Source organism: Sus scrofa, chromosome 4 (genome assembly GCF_054392235.1).
Source record: "Sus scrofa isolate SSC_HxYL_T2T_F1_AM1 chromosome 4, Sscrofa_HxYL_maternal_Yorkshire_Landrace_v2.0, whole genome shotgun sequence".
Lineage (NCBI taxonomy): Eukaryota > Metazoa > Chordata > Mammalia > Artiodactyla > Suidae > Sus > Sus scrofa.
Window position 1 is genome coordinate 73,678,180 of NC_139386.1, and position 21,859 is coordinate 73,700,038.

The following is a 21,859-nucleotide window of genomic DNA, read 5'->3' on the forward strand; positions in this document are numbered from 1 at the left end:
GCAGACAAGGTGGTATATTTTCCAACCACTGACAACTCTGAAAATGCTCTCCTTTTCATATATGAATGACAGATTGGAAAGGGAGAGGAAAAGAAAATACATTTCAATATCTACTGTATTTCAAGCACTTGAAAAAGCCATTGTCTCATTTATTTCTATGTCAACCCTAAGAGACAGGTATTGTCTCTGTTTTACAAGTGAAAAACTGTTAATGCTTGGAAAGATGAAGTATTTGGTTTATATGTCTAATAAATCAAAGAACCAGGGACATAATTTGAGCCCTGGTTGTTATGCTCCAAACCCATGCTCTTTCTTCTACATCCCACTTCACCATGCTCTGTTTTTGCATGTAGAGGAATCAGTCAGTCAGTCTTTGCCTTCCTCAGGTCATCTCGGCATCAGGCACAGATGTCTTCATCCTGCTGCCTCAGAACCACTCACAAATCCTCATGAGGCAAATCTTAGAGCAGCCTCTTCTGTTAGCAGCTCCTCAACCAGAAGAAGCTTGAAAAATAATAGCCATCATTCATTGAACAGCTACAGTGCTTGGCATGGTGCCAAGGATTTTGCTATTTAAATACATAATTTCTTTTTTACAGATGAAAAGACTGAGGCTGCCTATTATCACCTAGCAGGAAGGTGGTGGAAGCAGGATTAGCTTGCATCTCTCCAACTCCAAAGCCCACGTCTTAACCAACATGTTACCTTGTCTTCAGAGAGTCAGTACCTGGTGTCCTTGGGCACACATATGCCCACCTAATCAAACTCTTGCAATAGTTTCCATTGTGTTGGCTTATAAGGACTGATTGAATCTCTCTCTTGGCTCTCTGATTAGCTCTCAGTTCCTCCTGTTGAGTTTTGGAAGTTGACCCTGAATTTCAGCTTATTTTGTTGGATGTCATGTCTGACCTGCCTCCTTCTTTCCATTATTTTCCCCTGTGCCCTACCCCTTCGGCTGTTGCCTGGGAGCACTGGATCTGGTATACATCTCTGGCTGCTTGTCCTCTCATATCTCCATTGGCTAGATTTTTTTTTTTTTTTCCTTGATACAGCTCTCAGCTTGGACTAGCTTGGATATCATGCTGAGACACCAATTGATGCATCATTTCCGCAGCCAAGTTTAGTCTCCCTGCCTTTGTTCTTCATGTAGTCAGTGTACATGAGTGAAACAAGTTTTCCTGGTAATTTGAAGATAAGATGACCTTAGAGCATGACTAGTAATAATGAACCCCAAAGCTATTTAAAGCAGAAATACACACAGGTTCTACTTGTCAGCAGGTTCGTGAGGATGACAGGTCCTAGAGAAATACAATTGTTTGTAAAGTGAAGCAAGTTCAAGTAAATTATGCATTAAGAGAGAAAGAGAAAAATAGTAATCTACAAGGAAAATCCAATGAACAAAAATTTTTCCTTGTTTCTCTAGCATTAATGAAAGGGAAAAAACAAAAATATTTGGTCGTCCCATTGAGTTCAGGGTGTTCCAGGGCTTGATGAAATTACCCCTGTCAACTATGACTGTTCTTTTTCTCCAGTTCTAGTTACAGAAAGAACCTTCTGGTTATGAAGTTAGCCTCCCAAATGTATTTTTAAAAAAGGTACTCTAGAGAAGGCAAATATTACAGGCAGCAGAAGAATGTTTGCTTTATTGTACATTGATAAATTGGTGTTTTCATGTCTGTGGAGTTCACTTATATAGAAGAATATGCATCAGTCCTGGAAAGCTGTTTGACTTTGGGTATTTTGACAAAATTGCGTTTGAGAACCAATAAAGCTGAGGATTAGACACTGAATGAGTACCCAGAAGACAATCCATGAAGTGGTATTGCCACCTCATGGATTGTCTTCTGGGTACTTACTCATTTTCCTTCTATTTGCTGCTCTTTTAGTTCTCTCAACAGTGAAACTACAACCCAATATAAATCACTTTCCTTTCTCCACTATGCATTGCCACTGGGGGGCCCTGAATGCTTTGCATTTCGGCACATGTGAATCATGAAGAAAGTTACGTAGAGAGACATAAAAGCACACTCTGTGGCTCTAAAATGAAATAAGAATTTAATCTTATTCACAACTAGATTCTAGCTTAAAACTGAACGATGTCATAGTTTGCATAATATCCACAGCACTGATTCTCAGATGACCCAGGGCTCTCTTGACCTGGGACTCTTTCAAACCTCTATTCAAATATTTTTATATTTGACACTTCAGAGCTTTTATTCCCTTCAGTCAGTCCACCCTGAGTCCATTGTCGGTAGTCCGATGCTACAGCTGCCTGGCTCAGCTAGCTCCTGGCACCCACTGGTTGGTTGAAAACATGGATTCTGGACAATAAAAACACAGCCACCCAAGAACTACCTCCAGGCACTACTTAAATGTCGCTTTGAGTAACTAAACAACTCAATGCTGTTTGCTTCCTAAGAGGAGAGCTGAATTAAAGGATTCCTTCCTTAACTGCAGTGAAGGAGTCATTGTTCCTCAACTTCTTTATTCCTCCTCACCTCAAACATCCCACCCACGGCATTAGCATTTTGGGAACATTCTGACTTCTGGCCGAAACAGCCTTCCACAGCAAGATCCAGGACCAAGGAGGAAGGAAGGAAGGAACAGGACTGGAGAGTTTCTAAGATTGTCTTTCCCTTATTAATTTTGAGCCATTGCCATTTGCTAAGTCATTTCCATGAACTTGAGGAGAAATAGGCTGTGTTGTGTGAATAAAGCCCATTAACTGAGAGTGTAAATTCTGACAGCATGTCATGGAGATAAATATTTGAAAATCTGAATATACTATAAACATGCCATTTTTCTTGGTATCTCTTCTCACTGTTCTACAGAGCATTCATGACATTGAAATTTATATTGACATTTTGGTCTAGTTTCCAAGAATATGAACTCCTTATAGAAGCTTAAGACTATTTAGATCACTGCTTTATCCCAAAAGACTCAGTCAGTAAATGTTTATTGAATGAATCACTCTAAAAGGAATATTCTTACAAGGCAAATAATTATAAATATTTAAACAATACCTTATTGCTAGCATTTAAAGTAATTTCTCAACAGATTTAGTGAATGAGACAAGACTATTGAATAAGTTATAGTATTCGACCTTAATTTTCCATCCCTGGCCTCTGCCTTTTTTTTTTTTTTTTTTGGCCATGCCCACAGCATGCAGAAGTTCACAGACCAGGGATCAAACTCACACCACAGCAGTGACAATGCCAGATCCTTAACCTGCCAGGCCAACTGGGAACTCCTCCGCCTTCTTTTTGGAACTGTGTGTACTGATTTGGTGTGCTTTCCCACAAACATAAACATTTGTTAATTTTTATAAGAAAAAGTAGTGGAGCATGGTTAAAATTCACATCGTGGCCTGTACTTTAAGCATTCTAGCCTACAAATAATGATTTTTCCTGTAATGTATTTGTGGCTGCTCTCATGTGTGAAAATTTTATAAAATTTTTTATTTGCTCTTTTCATTGGTTTGCTATTGACACCATCACAAATTGCCACAAACTTAGTGGCTTAAAACTACATGAAAGCATTTTCTTAGCCTTCTGGAGATCCAAAGCCCAAAATCAGTTTCAATGAGCTGAAGTCAAAGTGTTACGAAGCTGGCTCCCTCCTGGTCTCTGGGAAAGGATTCCTTCCTTAACTGCTCTAGCTTCTAGGGGCTGCCTGCACTCTTGGGCCCCTCCCTCCTTCCTGCATCTTAAAGCCAGCAATGCTTATCTTGCTTCTGCTTTCGCAGGGCTGCCTTCTTCCTCTGTAGTCCCATCCCCCCTCTACTTCTCTTACAACAAAACAGATGACTACAGGAGTTCCCATTGTGGCTCAGTGGGTTAAGATCCTGATGCTATCTCTCTGAGGATGTGGGTTCAATTCCTGGCCTCACTCAGCGCATTAAGTATCTGGCGTTGCTGCGAGCTGCAACTTACTTCACAGATGTAGCTTGGATCTGGTGTTGCTCTGGCTGTGGTGTGGGCTGGCAGCTGCAGCTCCTATTCGACCCCTAGCCTGGGAACTTCCATATGCCCCAGGTGCAGCCGTAAAAAGAAAAAAAGAAAACCTTATGATTACAGTTAGGGCCCACTCGTATAATCTAGGAAAAGCTCCCCATCTCAGGATCTTTAACTTAACCATACCTGTAAAGTCCCTTTTGCCATATGAGGTAACATTTACAGCTTCCAGGAGTTAGAACCTAGATATATTGGGGGCAAGGGGTCCGTTATCCAGGCCACCTCACCTTTCTCTGAATTTAATTTCTGTACTGAATCTATGATGCTCTTCTAATAAAAAGTTTTAAAATATGCACTGAAACCTCTCTTTTTAAAGATGCTATTTGCTACTTTGTGTTTTAAAGAATTAAATAGTTTTAATAGAAACATGCTAAATTAAATTTTCACAGGAAATGCAAATTTTCAGCAAGGTGTCATCTCCAACATGTCCCTTAGCGGTGAGACTGTGGACAATTGCCGAAGGTCACAGGGTTGGAGAACAAGTTAGTTTGGTCAATGTACTCTTCACACCTCAGGAAACAGGACCAGAAACTGATATTATTTATTTCATTCTTCTGAGACTTCTCCCCTTCTGTTAGCTTTTTTCCTTGCGGAAGATGAAAATATTAAAAACAGAAAACATATGTTTACTCAGTCTTACATTCCCGCCTGGACTGACACATAGTTCTGAATATGCCACACCTTCTAAAATGTTCCTCTCCATCTTTCCCAGGCCAGCTCCTAGCCTCCGAAAAGCTCCGTCAACTCTCTCCTTCGCTGTTGGCACTTTCTCAGCCTTTACAGTGCAGTTGAGGAGTCACTGTCTGGGGAAGCCTTCTTAAAGCCCTCCCACAAGCGCTCAGCCAGCCCTGTCACTCTCCGGTTGCTCATCATCCTGAAGCACGCATATCTATTTTATTGGTCTGTCTCTTCTTCTAGGCTGTGCGCACCATAAGAGTACCATGCCCTTTAGACTATAACACCTGGCCCATTCTTGCTGGCACAGAGTGGGTGTTCACTGAATGTATGTGAATAAGTAACGGTTCCTTCAATCATTGTGTGCTGACTGAATGAAGTTTCACTCACCAGTGAGTTTTCCTCACTTCATTAAGTTTTCTAACTTTGCAACTTTTGACACATGCGGGCTTTGTAGAAAGTGAGGTGTTGTAAAAATGGGAAACGTTTCTCACTTATCAATGTTGATATCATTAAAACATAAAGCTGTAAAATATTTTATATTATTTGGGGGTATGGTCATATGGATCACATCATACACTGGCACATGAGCATGTGGTTCGGTCCAGATGGGGTAATTCCAGATGGAACAAGGATGTGTCAATATCCCTTTGAAGACAGTGCCAGCCCATCATATGGGCTCCACCTAAGGACTCTGACAAAGGGACCATTTTTACATAAGGGTACTACAGTTGCATCTGTCACCACACATAGCTAACTAACATTTCACTTCCAGTGAAAGCACTTATTGTTTAATGCTTTGGTAGGTAGCTAAACTGATAAATTTACTTTAAAATCATCCTTGGAGAATCTCAGAATATTGGGGCTGCGAAGGACTACAGAAATCATTCTTTTCACTCGGTGTGTTATTTTTAAGATGAAGACATTATGCTGATAGAATATTGATTTGCCCCAAATCGTAGCATCCTCCTGCCTAATTAGTCTATTGCTATCTCTACTACACTATTATAAAGTCCTTTAAACATAGTTTTCAAAAATCGTTAGGTCTTCTCAAATTCTAAACCAGATCTGTAATTTGCATTATTCTCCACCTTGTGGTGAGAAGCTGTGAAAAGAACACTAGGTTGGGATCACACCGCTTGGGTATATTGTCGAAGGCTCTCTGCTGCAGCCCACGGAATTCAGCTGTTGAATTAAAAAAAAATGCACAACCTGGAAGCTGAGAGTTAAGTTTTATTTGGGGGCAAAATTAGGACTTAAGACCGGGAGACAGCATCTCAGGTAGCCCTGAGAAACTGATGAGGAGGCCAGTGGGGAGCTAGGGTACATAGGAGTTTTTGCAACAAAAGGCAGGAACACAAGAGGTCTGGGCTCACTGAAATCATTCCTTTGATATGCACCTCAGCTACGGGGCAAGTATCCTGGGTTTTCCCAGCCTGGATTCCCTCAGGCCTTTCCTCTGTAGCTCACACCCTTGGAGCGGGTGCATTTGCAGATTATTGTGACAGCCTTTGCTTTGTCCACTTAACTCCAGCCCAGGCAAGGTGGTATTCCAGAGCTCTCTAAAATACCACCTCAAAGAAGGAGGGGGAAATAGTATCAGTGTATATGATAAAAGGTGTGTATGTGTGTGTCAGGGGGGTTTGGGGGGGTACCTGCAGCCATGCACACATTTTACAAAAGTTTGTTGCTGGTCTCACGAAGGTTACTGCTAGTCACAAGGAGCAGACATCACCATGAAGGATTTTAGTGTTTTTCTAGATAGGAAGAGATACAAGAATTGGGCACACAAAATCTTCTCCTAAAAGTATCTGATTGTCTGAAGACCTGTTCTTCCAGTTTTCCCAGAGCACACTCTTTCACTCCTAATTTCCACCCTGAGCTCCACTCAGGGGTGCTGCAGGTCGGCAGGCAGATGCAGCGGCTCATGATTTAATCCATGTAGAGGTGGATGGCAAGTGCCAAACTCGAGTTCACACAGCTAACTTGAGGCGCAAAGGGGGAAGTTCCCCCGACACTGTGGAATGTCCTTTAAGAGACCTCTGCTGCCTTTGCCATGCTGCAGAATCAGGAAGTCACCTCTGCCCCCAACAGGAAGCTGCTGAATTAGAAAAGTGCTTGACAAATCTGAGAGTTGCCACCACGACTGCTGGCTCCCAAATTCTGCTGCTTCTGTCGCAGTCTGGTGCCCTTAGAGTGGATGCCCTGTTCCCTGTCTCTCTCTCCAGTCAACTCAGATCTCACACACATGCATCTGAATGGCAGGACCTAAATCCTAGGCAGAACCCTTGCTTCAACAAAGGAGTCTGGGAAGTGGCACTTTCAGCATAAGAAATAGACCCACCAGAATGCCTGGAGTGAGCCAATCCCTTGACCCAATGCACTGGTTTTAATCTTTCTTGGATATTTATGGGACAAACTTAACCTCTCTAGGCTCCAAATAAGACAATGGGTGTGAAAGCAGTTTGTTGTGAAAGATACAAAATGCCAGTCATTTAGTACTATTCTCTGTGCCGTTTGTACCCTCCTAGTTATTCCTACTTCTGTTGAGCTTATGTGGAATTCTAGTAGGATGAAATACAACCATCTTACTAGAATACCACCCTTTTATCCAGGCCCTGAATATATCTGCCCATGAAAATAGTACCAAAGGGAATGGGGACTATGATATCTTTAGCTTGGACTTATTTCCATGGCTAAGTTTAGAAAAGTGTTTTAATGAGTCTTCTTGTTAGCAGGCTATAGCTTAATGCCATTTGGCTCTCCCTGAAGACTCTTCTAAAATTATTCCTGATCTTGAGACTTATTTTACTTTAAAGTAAGCTGGCATGCTCTGAGTCTTCCGCTGGTTCATTAATTGCCTGGTGAGGAATGAGTGACCTTCGAAAACTTAACTGTGTCCTTTGGTAAAATTTTGGCCTATTAAGAACATTTTAGGAGTTCCCTGGTGGCAGAGTGGGTCAAAGACCCAGGCATTGTCACTGCTGTGGCTTAGGTTGCATCCCTGGCCTGGGAACTTATGCATCCCATGGGCACAGCCCCCCCTCCCAAAAAAAAAATCAAAGTACACAGAAAATCAATGCCATTAATTTATTCATTCAATAAATACTTAAAAAAAATTTCTAAGACCTTGCCGAGGATCTAACTTGCTGGCCTGGACAAATAGAGCCTCCCTTTGGACACTCAGCATTTTCTAGGGGTCTTGGCTGTTTTGTGTCCTCTACAACTGTCCATCTTGATCTGCCCTTTCTTCACACCTGCCTTCCACCCTCCCACAGCCTTGGCCATGACCTCCCTCAATGATTTTTATTTCCAGGGCCATGTAAAATTAAAATGTCAATTACATTCCTACGTCTGCTCTTTAAATTCTCTTGGGTAATGAGCCATCGTTATTGTGGGTGAGAGATGATGACTGATTCATTTTGTGGGGAAAACATGACACAAATGAATTTTCAGCCTTGGCAGGTATTTGTACTTACACGTCCCTGTGCTTAAAATAATATTTCTTGCCATTTGAAAAACGTATTCAACATGATGATTTGTAAATATTGCTTATAAGTATTATAAAGCCTTCTGTAAAATGTTAGGTTATCTCAACTGTGATTGCCTCATGGGAATCTGAATGCTTTCTGACGGTGCTCTGGTCCTTCGGCAGTCTCTCTGGTGCATAAAACAAAAGACGTTTCATGGCTAACATTCTAACGTTCTGTGAATCAGTGCATGTTTAGCTACCCAGTTCATTGTGATGGCTCTTGCTGGCCTCACTGACCTATCCTTAGATAAGGGTGTTAGGATAGAGGACTACAAAGGGCATTACTAAATTACTTTCTCTCTTTCTCCACCTTCTCCTGCCATCCATCTCTTCTCCCCACATCAATAGATTTTAAGATGAAAAAGGTAAACCCTCCTACACTGTTGGTGGGAACGTAAATTGGTACAATCACTGTGGACAGGGACAAGAATCTGGTGCTTGAGTTCCTGCGGAAAACAATATGGAGGTATCTCAGAAAACTAAATATAGAACTACCATATGACCCAGCAATCCCACTCCTGGGCATATATCCAGACAAAACTTTCATTCAGAGAGATATGTGCACCCCTATGTTCATTGCAGCACTATTCACAATAGCCAAGACATGATCCTTACCTCTAGAACTGCTTAGACAAACAACCTAAATATCCGTTGACAGATGAATGGATTAAGAAGATGTGGTACATATATACAATGGAATACTACTCGGCCATGAAAAAGAACAAAATAATGCCATTTGCAGCAACATGGATGGAACTAGAGATCCCCATACTAAGTGAAGTAAGCCACAGAAAGACAAATAACATATGATATCACTTATATCGGGAATCTAATATATGGCACAAATGAACCTATCTACAGAAAATAAACTCAAGGACATGGAGAAGAGACTTTGTGGTTGCCAGTGGGGAGGGGGAGAGAGTGGGATGGAATGGGAGTTTGGGGTTAGTAGATGCAAACTACTACATTTGGAGTGGATAAGCAATGAGGTCCTGGTGTATAGCACAGGGAACTATATCTAATCGCTTGTGATGGAACACAGTAGAAGATATTACAAGAAAAAATGTATATATATAACTGGGTCACTTTGCTGTACAGCAGAAATTGGTGGAACATAGTAAATCAACTATAATAAGATTTAAAAAAAAAAAAAGATGAAAAAGGTAGAGCCTGAAGGGTGGCTTTTCTTTTTTTGATCAGAGCTAGAGATAGACAGTGGCCTTCAAGAGGTAGGAGTGGAATTGTCTTTGAGCCTTACTTTTCCTTTAGGAAGTAACAGGACCTACCTCACCAGAACATGTCAACAGGGCAAGTTTTCACTTTCTTCCTTAGCCTTGTAGCTCATCACAGAGCAGTTACATATTCAAATGAATCTGTCAGGGACAAGAATCTGGTGCTTGAGTTCCTGCTCGGCCTGATGACATTGATTTGTGAGCATAATGCTCGGCTGCGGGATGTGTGACAGATAAATTTTATCAAAATTAAGGCACAATTAAACATTTCATCTTCCTAATTACTGGCTGTAGATTCAGCCTGATGACCATGTGCTGTAAGGAATCAGCGACCATTACACATTTTAATGGAGCACAGCTGTCTTACAGCTTGGTAATATTTGCACAGTGCCACAGAACTGTAATTTATGATAAAAAGAAAAAATGTGTATTGGTGCTTTTTTGCCAAAATAGATTAAGGATTCATATACTTTAATGAGATTTGGACCTCGTCTTGGATTATCGTTATAAATGATTTATGTGCATGTTCGTAGACTCCTGTAGTTCAGAGTTGATTTGTGTTTGGGTCTACCAATATGGAATTCAATCTTTATTCTTGAGCCAATATCTATCATTCCCCCCCTTCCTCTTTCTTTTGTGTCTTGCATTTCTTTCGCCTCTCACAAAGAAGGGCAGATGGGAAGGGACACAAAGGAAAAAGGCAATGGCAGCAAAAGGCCTCGTTGAAAATGACTGGAGCGTCTTTAAAACTCATCCGGAGCAAGTTTAGGGAAGGGAGGAGCTGCTGCTGGCTGCAGGAGCAGGGGCAGCACGTGGGCCTCTCTTCACCAGCCACAAAAAGCCACGCCCACTGGGGGGAAAACCTCACTTCACCCCATTGACTGGAATTCATAAGAGTACTAATGAGGATGATTATCAATTATTTATCATTAGAAAAGGCAACGTGGCAAAGCTGCATCTCTTTACTGCTCCTACTCTAAAGACTTCTGGGCTGCGAATTTGACACCACTTTGCTGTTAACTACTATTGGTATAGGTCTCTTTATCACCATTCTCAGTGAAAAAACCCTTAGAAGGTCATATATTTGTGAATGAACTGCTTTCAGCAGATTGGTCACCAGTAGGGTCATGAGTAGTCCAAAAACGTACATGGAAACTCTATGTACACTGTGCCTGGTGCGTGCTTGTCATTAATAAATTGGGGAGTGCATGTACCTTGTTATATCTGCTTAGTAATTATTATGATGATTAAATTTGTCCAGGCAAGTGGATGCCATAATCTCCAAACCTGATATGAAAAAGATGCGCCTCTCTTGAGAAATACGTCTTTTCAGAAAGCACACTGTGGATGAGAAAGGCGAGATACCAGAATCTACACGAATCTGCTCAATTTAGGTGTTAACTTGCCTACTGAAAACAGAGAACATATCCTAATGAATTCAGCAGGCCTAAATATATATATGTAACAGGGAGAAAAGAGCCCATCTTTTTATCATCCCGATCTTCTCCAGGCTTGATTTATTTCAGCACTCATATGCTGGAATGTTTCATACTGTACCAGGTTGCATATGCTTGTACACTAATTCTCAATTGCCGTATGCAGTTTGTGACAACCATCTGCTTAGACCTCCCTTTGAGTTCTTTCTCCCACTCAGCCCAGCTGAAGTAAAAATATGGACAGAAACAACTTCTGCAGGGAGATGAAAAAGTTAACAGGGGAGTGAAAGTTAGACTGTGTATCTGCCTTTCGCATGGATGTGCTCCTGCAACTTATGCTCCACTTATCAAATATTTGAAGTGCAAAGCCTGACACTTAGCAGAAAGCTGTAAAAAATGCCATGTTTCCTCTGACAGTCTTGGCTGTGGAGGAAAGGTAAGAATAAAATATGTACATCGAGTGCACACGCTGACGCTGGAGCCCACTGGTGCTGCTCCAGCACCTAGACTTATAGTACGTAGCACCTTGTCACTTACCAGAGGGGAGAGGGGTGGAGGGGCGGAAGGAAGAGATAGTCAAGCAGATTTGAAAATGCCTGAAAAAAATCAACACCACATTTTGGAGTTTGATTTGAAAAGGAGGGTTGATGTATATTTCCTAAAAATTATTGACCTAGAATATAGGAGAAAGAACCTCATAATTACGGGGCTCTGACTTCATGTCTTTTTGCATGGAACACGAAGAGAGAAAAACAGGAAAAAGGTCTGGGTATTTTTTTTTTAATTTATCAATTTATTTAATTTTTAATTTTTTGAGAATTTTAAAAGCAGACATTACATTTATGTATTTGTGTTTGAGAGATTTCAAAAAAAAGGGGGATACTTAAGGTTACTAGAAGACATACTGCTGTCGTGGAAGTGACTGTATTTATTGTGCATCATCAAATCAAAGGCACTGCCAATTATATCAGACCTGATCTCATGAATGTCAAATGTGAAGTAATCGGGTCTTAAAATCATTCAAGAATTATCAATCTATCTATGTGCCTGTCTACCTATTATCTATTATCTGTTTATCTACATATTATTACCTATTATCTATCTATCTATATCTATCTATCTATCTATCTATCTATCTATCTATCTATCTATCTATTTATCTATTTATCTACCTCTTTCTATCCTCTATCTGTATATACTATGGCTAATCTGTATCTATATCTCCTCAAGGTGATCAAATGGTCAAAGTATGGATTGAGACCTTTCATACCATGACCATGTATCTAACTACATAAACAAAAGAAAAATGACCTTGAGGTCATAAGAAAAATGGAAGATATGGGACGTTTATGGGAGAAGAAGAAGGAAAGAAGAAATAACAAGAGGATGAGAAAAGAGGCGAGAAAAAACTGGATATGTGTAGAGGATACTAGAAGAGCATCTGAAGTAATCCTGTATCTGCAGAAGACCTCCATCATAGCCTCTGTCTTCCAAAATCATTAATATTTCTACAGGAAAATCACAAAGTGAGAACATGAAATTGGCAGATGAAGAAAAAAGAAATGCCTGGATATAGTGCTCATGAGTTTCAGATGGCATCAGCTATAAAGCCTGGTGAATCATTACTAAAACAGGCAAAATACAAGTTCAGTGTGTTCTTGTGGTGTCTGAACCACCAGATTCTGTCTAATTATAATTGATCAATTCTTAACTCCACAAGTCATACAAATATTGCTTGTTGCATTTTACCTTTTCCTTTAAACTTAAGTGGTTTATCTGAAAAATTTCAGTGTAAATATATCAGAATCAGATTGTATAACTGGAATATATTACCTTACAACTATTGAGAGAATTTTAGAATCCTTTTAAAAAATCCAAGGGTAATAGTTAATGATCAATTATGTAATGGTTAAGAGCATGGGCTTTAGAATCAAACTGGGTTAAAATTCAACTCTGAGTTCTGACTCTGCCATTTAATTTCTTATGAACTCAAGCCTCAGTTTCTCTATTTGTATAATGACTAAAAGAGAGCACCTATCTTGTTGTTAGGACGAAGTGAGAAATGTAAATCACCTAGCACACTGCTTAGTACATAGTACTCAAATGATGGTTAATCCTATTACTATCAAAAGTCTGGAGGGAACAAATGAACAAGAACTTCCATTGGTGGGAAGCAAGATGCTGAGGAACTACCAGGAATGGTTTGTGGTGAACCCCGGGCAGAGTTCTTTCTCAAGCAGATAGGGATGGGAGATGTTAAATCTGGTTATTCAAGAAAATGTGTTTGTCATCATATGATGGTGACGCTTACATATAAGGATTATACATGCAAATTCTTCTGCAAATACTCTGTGAAACCATAGCACATGGTTCCAATTCTGGAAATATAATTGCTTTCCTACCAAGCAGAAATGGTTTATCTTATGGTTTATCTTGAGCTTTTTGATACCTTTTGTTCATTAATGCTTGAGGTCAGCTGAAATATATCTCTGTGTGTATACACACGATATACATGAATATATTGGTACATGTATTTTTTAAATCTTTTAAAAAACCTTTTGTAATTTGGATTTTCAAAGGTGGTCTCTATTTTGTTTCTCAGTCTTCCAGAAATGGAAAGACATGCCCACTCTCATTTTTTGTTTTCAGCCAACTGGTTTTATCTACTTTGATTTGTGCTATACAGCAGAATTTTTAGATGCCAGATGCTAAAACACATAGGTTAAAAGCAGGTCAATTTCAATACAAGACTATCATTTTACAGTTTAGTGACTATATTTACAAATTCCATAGTAACAAGCCTGTTGACACAGGCACAGTGAAATTATCATCCTTCACAAATAATCGCAGACAAAAATGTTTCCTTCAGACCCTGTGCTCCTGTCAGTCACTGACGAGAGACCAGCACCTGACTGTAGGGTTTATGAAAGTTTGAGGTGGAGGAAGAAGAGCCATAGCTTGGGGTTCTTGTTAATGACGACAGTTTCCTTGCTCTGCAGCCAAGGTTGGCAAAGTCCACAAGAAACAGCAGGGCTTAAATAGCTCACTGCTAATCCTAGCAGGGTTTTTGTTGTCAGACAGATTCACTGCATACCTATTGTGTGCAGAACACATCTTTTCACTTGCCAATTCCACACCGAGAGGTTGGTTTAGCTCTTTTTATCTTTATGACCTGCAGACTGGTAACAGCATTTCTAGCAGTGTGTTCGTTTTAACAATAATTTATTCCCATAAAACAAGGTGGAGGTTCCCTAGGCATGGCCACCATATGCCTTGAATTTTCAGAGATAATCCTGATTTTTATGTAATTTTATTTTCAGTGCAATAAAGGCAACTGGTGAAATACCTAATGACATGCTATTTCAATTTTTTATATTATTCTGAGATTTCAGGTAATGAATTGGCATATCAGAAAAAAAAATCTTGCTAGATTATGTTTATGGGTTTCTAGTTTGGAACATGTGGCTAGGCCATGGTATTCCTTAAAAAGGGATTTTATTTTCTACTTTTTGCACAAAAACCATGGTATTTCAGGAAGGCATGCTAACGTCTACATCCATCTCTGGCATCACCGATGACGTTACAGCTCCTGTCTCTTCCCGCAGATACTTTTAAGGGTTACTTCCTGATGGTCAGGGGTCTTATGTCTGTTAGGAATCTTTAAGTTTCAAGTGACAGGGACCCCAGCACAAACTGACATAAACAAAGGAGGAGATTCATTAGGTCACATACTCAAAAGGCAAGTCAGGGTTGGTTGTAATTGAGACTTAATATGGAAACTTGTGTGATATTGTCTAGGACTGATTTTATCTCGATTTTTCTGTCTTTTGTATTGATTATATTCTCAGACTACAACCAGGGCCCCTGATAGCCTTCAGTTGCCTCATGGTCTCAAAATGGCCGGAGCAGTTATATTTTTGTAACTCACTGGCAAGAAAAAGAAACATTTCTTTTGGTAACCTCCATGGAAAAGATATGCCTTTTAGTCCCAGAAGCCCCAGCAAACATGTCCCCTGCTTCACTGGCTCTGCTTAGTTTCTGTACTCAACCAAATACTTCACTAAAGGGATGGGATTCGCTGGTGGGTTTAAGCCAATCAGGCTCCACTTTAAAATTTGGGGGGTGAGGTCACTTGTATCTGTGCCATGCCACGTGACTAAAAATGGTTCCTCCAAAGCAAAATTTGGGTTCTGCTACCAGGAGAGGAGAGGGATGTCTCCTACAAGGCTCTGTGATTGTGCATACCATTAAAACCCAGTTTCCTAAAATAAAAGACCATGCAACACAAAAACAGATTCTGTTATCCGTGGAACTTGAGTGGTCAGCTAGAATCCCACATTAGGTGAACAGGTTTTATTTTGTTTTTTTTTTCAAAGACCAGGCACTGAAGTGCTCTTCAGTTTCACTCAAAGTAGTCAAAATTACAAATGTAAAATCAGGAAATTCCAAGTGGGCAGAACAAAGAAATATAATGATGTCAACATTTCTTTTAATAAGCATGGGAATTGTGAGGATTCCAGAAGTCCTTTGATCACTTAACAGAGAGGAACATTCTAGAATTTTGGATCTAAGATGGTATGAACCTTTAATATCTCTTAAATTTGCTCCATTATAGGTCTCCCCTAGGAGATCTGGTTTAAAACACCTAAACACCCCAAACCCTCTGAATCAGTATCTCTGTGGGAAGAAAGTTCTGATAATCTGTATTTTCAAAAACAGGTAAATTGAGGAGACATTGATTTACTCTATACCTCCCACTTAACCTGCTGTAAAAATCACATGAATTTGTAAAGAACTGGGAGGGAGCCTCTTGGAATTGCCTCTTTCATTCACTTATTCAACAGATGTTTATTTTACACTTATTTTATGCTATACTTCTAGGCAGTTAATATACAGACACAGATATAGCCTCTGGTTTCATAGGATTTATGGTGTTATAGAAACATACACTTAATAAATAAGAAATACATAGATGTACGATTACAGCTGTGGTACTTACTGCAAAGAAGTAGAGAATCCTAAGAAATGATTAGAAGACCTAGTATCATTGGGATATCCTTAACTACTTATCCAGAATTCTCTCCAAGTATGTGTTACAGCTGAATCTCCAGTGGTAAATGGCCAACATTAGGATAAGCCCAAAATGGACCAAACTCTATGTAGCACGACTAGGTAAACAAACAAGCCCAGATAATATAAATTCAAGAACATCGTAGAAAGATCTTGAAGTAACCACTTCATCACTGGTGTCTATGCTTGTACATCTCCCTAATATTTATTTAAACTGAGAGCTGAAGCTACCCTTGATTTCAAAGTTCAAATTCCTAGAATCGAAGGACTGTCGATTTTTACCATCTTTGGCATTTACAAAGGCAAAGGTCAAGCTCGTGTCTGTAGGTAGAACGTTGCTGCTGCTGATGTTGATGCTGTGTGTTTGAAACAGGCCTTGCAAATCACTGTAGTTTAGCCAAATAAATCAAACTCTCCTTTGTGGTTTCTCTCTCCCAGCTAACATTTGAATATCACAAGAGATCAAAGTAGGAGATGTTCTGTCACTTGCATTCACAAGAATAGATGACTTTTTATCCTGTCTTTTCTATTATTACTGTTTCAGTGTGATGATTCAATAGCAAGTGAAACGGTGCTAGGATAATGCTTTTTTTGTAAATGAGAATTATTGTTGGGATATATCAGAAATTTTCATTTTAAATACCAAAGTCTTGAGGTTTGTTGATTCAAATAAGAGAGTTTAAAGAATATTTTGACTTCCTGAATATATTTTCAGCTCTCAAGTTGGTACAGAAACTATAATTCTATTAATTCTAAGTTGAGATTATCATATTGTTCAGTAAAAATGCTACTTCTTTTTTTGAGTTTTTTTTTGAACATCATAAAGATATAGGTATAGAAAGTCCCTATACTTAAGCAAAGGAATATGTTTCTTATTCTAGAGCTTAAAGGTGACTATAATCAGTACACTTATTGACAATTATTTAATAGTCTTTTGTCTCAGTCATACCTGGCTTAGAGGCTACAGTATCAGCGCAGTAAAATGCAGTTTTCAGAGGGAAAACCTTGGGGGGAAAGGAAAAAACAAGAACAGAAAAACAAGATAAAGCGATTGTCTACTTACCAGCACTGGGTATTTGGGGCTTCAGATAATATGGTACTTGTCAGGCAGGAGAGGATGGGCTGTGAACAAAAGAAGACGATTACGGGACAAATAGGCAAAGACCTGATAACATCATTTGAATTTCTAGATCCAGCCTTTGCTCTGTGCAACTTTAGACTTTCCAAATTTATAAGCCATAATTTTTTAAAAATGTAAGTTACTTTGTGTTTGGTTTCCATTGATTGTAACCAAAGTCTTGACTAATACATCAAATGTTGAAAAAAAATACCAAAGATGCAAAGTTTTGTTTGTGGTTATGAGAGAATGAAAATACAACACAGTGTTATTCTACATTCATAATCATTCAGAGCAATATTCTAAAGTTTGATAAGATGTCATTTCCTTATAAATGAAAAACTAGTGAGTTAGAAAGTGAGTTAAAGGCACTGAAGTCAGTTTTATTGAAGACAAAAATAACAAAGATAAAATTTTTATGCCTTCAATTTAATAATTACTTTTGTAATTACATGGTATAGGAGGTTCTGCCAAAGCACATTCTGTGAATTCTTTTTTATAAGAAAAAAAACAAATGAACAGGATTTACTCTTAAGAGGTATTATGGTGGTTTACAGTGTTTAATAGAGTCAACTTCATGTTCTAAAACATTGGCCTCTATAACACACCTAAACTCAGTAAGTTGTGTACTAACACATAGAACAGTGTACTATATATATCTATGGAATATTGCTATAAAACAAGAAAATTAAAAACTCTGAGAACTTGAACTCTCCATAAAATTACTGACTAGTCCCACATAACAGATCTTATAGAAAGAGGACAAATTGTAATTATTCCTGAGCAAGAAAAATACAACTTGATATATAAGAAGGGTTGTAGATTCCTTGGATCTTTCTTTTGTTTAGTATTTATTGCACACGTGGAGCAAATGTCTTTAACATTTTTAGTCTAGGGTGTGTTCCTCACACCTGTGTCACTGAAAGAAAGTTTCTGTTTGTACTTTATTTAAATGTTTACTTTGAAAGAAACATACTTACTATTTTGTACCTTATTAGATAAATGGACTTTGTTTTCCTTATCTAAATTCCCTTTTTTTCAATGGATTTCTATGAACTGCTCTCCAGATAAATGTGCCCATTTTATAGACAGGAAAACTGAGAGTCACAGGGGTCAAATGGCTTGCACACACAGCCAGGAAGTGAGAGTCCTGCAATTTGAATCCAGGCCCTCAGATGTAAATTCTGAATCCTTTTTCTTCCCCCACTTCCCCTCGCAGGCAAAACAGAATCTCACACCTCAGCATCTGTTCTGATCCCATCCTCTTCTTGCTCCAGGTCAGTGAGGGCTTGTTATTGCCTCGTTCCTGTTGTGATCTGGGAGCCCATTCCTGCCTTTGGGAAATTCTTGTATCTTCCATAATATGCCTTCTGCCCATTCATTTTGCCTCCTCAGGGGATAATAATTATGTCTTACCACTGCCATAAGAATGATGCATCGATTTGTACTAAGCAAGATTCTTCTGGCCCCCTTAGCATGGGGATGAGAGAAGACTCCTAGAGTAATTAAAAAAACCAATGTCTTCCTGACTCAGACTCCACCATAGGTTTATTCCTTTATTTATTTATTTATTTATTTATTTATTTTTATTTTCATTTTTCCAAATTCCCTTTTAAACCATGACCATTATCAGGTAACAAACCACCAGGTTCATCTCTAGCACCAAAAGCAAGTTAAAGGATGCTCATGTGTTTCAGGTATGTTTGAAGTAATGTGCTTTCCTAAAGGGGACTGCATGTGTTCCTTAAACTTGATCTAGTCCCTCTGCTTGTTTTTAAAAGAATCTTTGCCTCTCATATTTCTGTGCTCATTGTTAGTTTTTTCTTTTTACTGATGATGTTGCTTCTAGTCTTAGCTAATGATAAACTTCACCAATTTTTATTAACCAATTTTTATTTTACTGCTTTTTTGATCTATTGTTTCTTCTAGCCCTCACCATAATTTTTGTGATTATGATTATTACTATTACACCTGGTTAAATTGGACTATGCACTGGTTATTAAAATTAAAAATTACTTGGGGAATTAGTACAAACCATAGGATGATGATGTCTTCCTCTAGAGACACCATTTTGGGTTGAACCATGTCTACCACAGTTTCACATACTGAAATTCTAACCCCTAGTACCTCAGAATGTGAATTTATTTGGAAATAGGGTCATTGCAGGTGTAATTAGTTAAGATGGGGTCATCCTGGAATAAGGGGGGGTCCCTAATATAATGTGACTTAATGTCCTTATAAAAGGGGTAATTTATACACATACAGATACACAGACAAGGAGTATGTCATGAAAAGATTGGGGTTATGCTATCACAATTAAGGAAACTTCCAGAAACTAGGAGAGAGGCCTTCCCTAGTACTTTGAGGGAGAACACAACCCTGCTAACCCCTTGATCCAGAATTCTAGCCACCAGAATGGATACAATAAATTTCTGTAGTTGGTGGCTCTTTGTCATGGCAGCCTCGGCCAACTAATACAGAACGCGTGCTTGGCTTTCACTTAGGATAGGGATGAAGAAAGCCACGCCCTTGGCTGGCAGGTACAGCTTAAATTTACAATGTCTCTTACGCTTCTTCAACAAGTTTGTAGACGGAGATCGTTCTTGAGTCGGGTAGTCAAAGACAAAAGCCATTTAAGGCAAAAGAACACAGACATGGGAAGCCCGTCAACCCTGGATTGAGCACTGCTTTTCTGTCGCATGTTTACACATCTGTGTTTATAATCTCAGGATATTACTGAGGGTCTCTTTACCCTACTCTACTCAGCTTGAGTTAAAATATGCTTTCATGGGAAGGCCTGGATACATTTTTAGTTTAACGAGCCAAACAGCTCAGTTTCCTAAAGATAGGTCATTTGAAAAAAGGGTTCAATACACTTTTTCCAGCCAATTAAATATTTTCAAAAATAGCTCTTTAGGTAGACAGCTAAACCTAAATTTTCAGAGACAGTAAAAGCAAATTAATAAAGGAAGCAAGACTTTAACTATAATTAAAGACTTTATTAATCGAAATTTAACTTACATTATTAACTAACTTAATTCTAGATTTTATCCTGGCTTGAGCAAGGAAAATTTACTTGCAAATTTTTCTGACTTTCTTTAGTCATCAGGCTAGTTTCTTGCCTGCTTTTTTTTTTTTTTTCCTACTTGTCATGCATTATCTAGATCTAATCTTAAATGTCTATGTGTTTAATTCTTAGCACCAGACCTTGAACTAAAAGCAGAAATAATAGTGATACCTTATATCTGTGGAATGCTTTATACTACACAAGGTGCTTTATACAATAGAAGCTCTCCTAAACCACTTAGATGTACATATTCTACTAGTGGAAGAAAACTTTTCATTTATTTCTTAGCACACTGTGGACCAGGGCCCGGTGGGTCCCAGGCCAGCAACCTGCTCACCCTTGTGCCCACAGTGGAGTAATTTCTTTTTTTTGTTGTTGTTGTTGTTGCTATTTCTTGGGCCGCTCCCGCGGCATATGGAGGTTCCTAGGCTAGGGGTTGAATCGGAGCTGTAGCCACCGGCCTACGCCAGAGCCACAGCAACGCGGGATCCGAGCCGTGTCTGCAACCTACACCACAGCTCACGGCAACGCCAGATCGTTAACCCACTGAGCAAGGGCAGGGACCGAACCCGCAACCTCATGGTTCCTAGTCGGATTCGTTAACCACTGCGCCACGACGGGAACTCCCAAGTGGAGTAATTTCTACCAAATTCTGTTTATGTTCAAAATTGTTTAAGAGAGGAGTGCTTGTTATTGTAATTGTGTAATTTAAATAAATATTTTATAAACCAGCGACATAGGAATGCAGAAGGAAAGAGAATTGCCCTTAAAAAAGGCTGCCCTGAAGCCCTGCCAACACCTTGATTTTAGCCCAATAAGATCTGTTTTGGACTTCTGACCTCCAGAATTATAAGATAATAATTTTCTATCATTTTAGGCTACTGTGCTGGTGGTAATCTGTTATGGCAGCAATAATAAACTAATACACATCATTAAAGGAAACATTCTATCTAGCCACACATGGAGAATAAATATCTATTCAGGTTTAAAATTAAAATAAAATTATTGTAGTGTGTTTATATCACCTAAAATGATGTTTTATTTATTTAATTTTTTAGGTAATTGACCAACTATAGGCTCCAGTTGCCTCAAATGAGAGAACAACTACTCTATATGGTATCTCATTGTATCCATGGGAATTTTGTGGAGTCTATCAAAGTTCTTGTTCTGTCTCTGTCTTTTACGATTCAGATGGAGGAATTCTTTCTTATTTTCATTTATGAAAACTAGGGCCTTCTCTAACAGTGAATGATGAAAATGTTTTCATCAGATAATCCTTAACATCTCTAACCTGTTTAATTTGTAGCTGAAACCCTTGGGTTTTTCTGTGCTTTAGCTCTGATTTAACCTGAAATTAAAGTCCATGTGCTTTGCAGCTGCTGGTTGCCCCTAACCAGGGAATTATGACTGAAATATCTGAAGGACACTGGAGTCAGGAGACCAGCACTTCGGATCTGAGTGACACTGACTATCTGGGTGTCCTTTAATAAATCTTTTAATCTCTCTGGGACTTAGTTTTCTCCTTTATAAATTATGAAGTTGGAGTCGATGATTTTTAAGGTCCTTTTTGGATCTATAGGTCTCTGACTCCATAATTTTAATTCTAGAAAAACTCAGTTCTGAGGAATGCCAAATTTCTCTCCAGGGAGGGAAGAAAAACATTTGGCTCCTAGACTATCTAGACATGTTCCTGGACATTCCTATAAATATCTCTTCT

General features: G+C 39.0%; 2 long non-coding RNA genes across 4 annotated transcripts in view; one reads left to right on the plus strand and one right to left on the minus strand.

Moving 5' to 3' along the window:
* LOC110260285 (uncharacterized) overlaps nucleotides 1-21,859 on the plus strand; it is a 493,307-nt gene that overhangs the window by 273,974 nt on the left and 197,474 nt on the right. The window lies entirely within an intron of this gene.
* The window catches only part of LOC102167557 (uncharacterized), a 289,014-nt gene that overhangs the window by 9,900 nt on the left and 257,255 nt on the right, over nucleotides 1-21,859 (minus strand). Inside the window, exons 9-10 of the long non-coding RNA XR_014843731.1 lie at nucleotides 17,022-17,080; nucleotides 11,426-11,484 (exon numbers count right to left, since the gene is read on the minus strand). This is a non-coding gene — a long non-coding RNA (uncharacterized LOC102167557). The remainder of the gene's footprint in view (nucleotides 1-11,425; nucleotides 11,485-17,021; nucleotides 17,081-21,859) is intronic.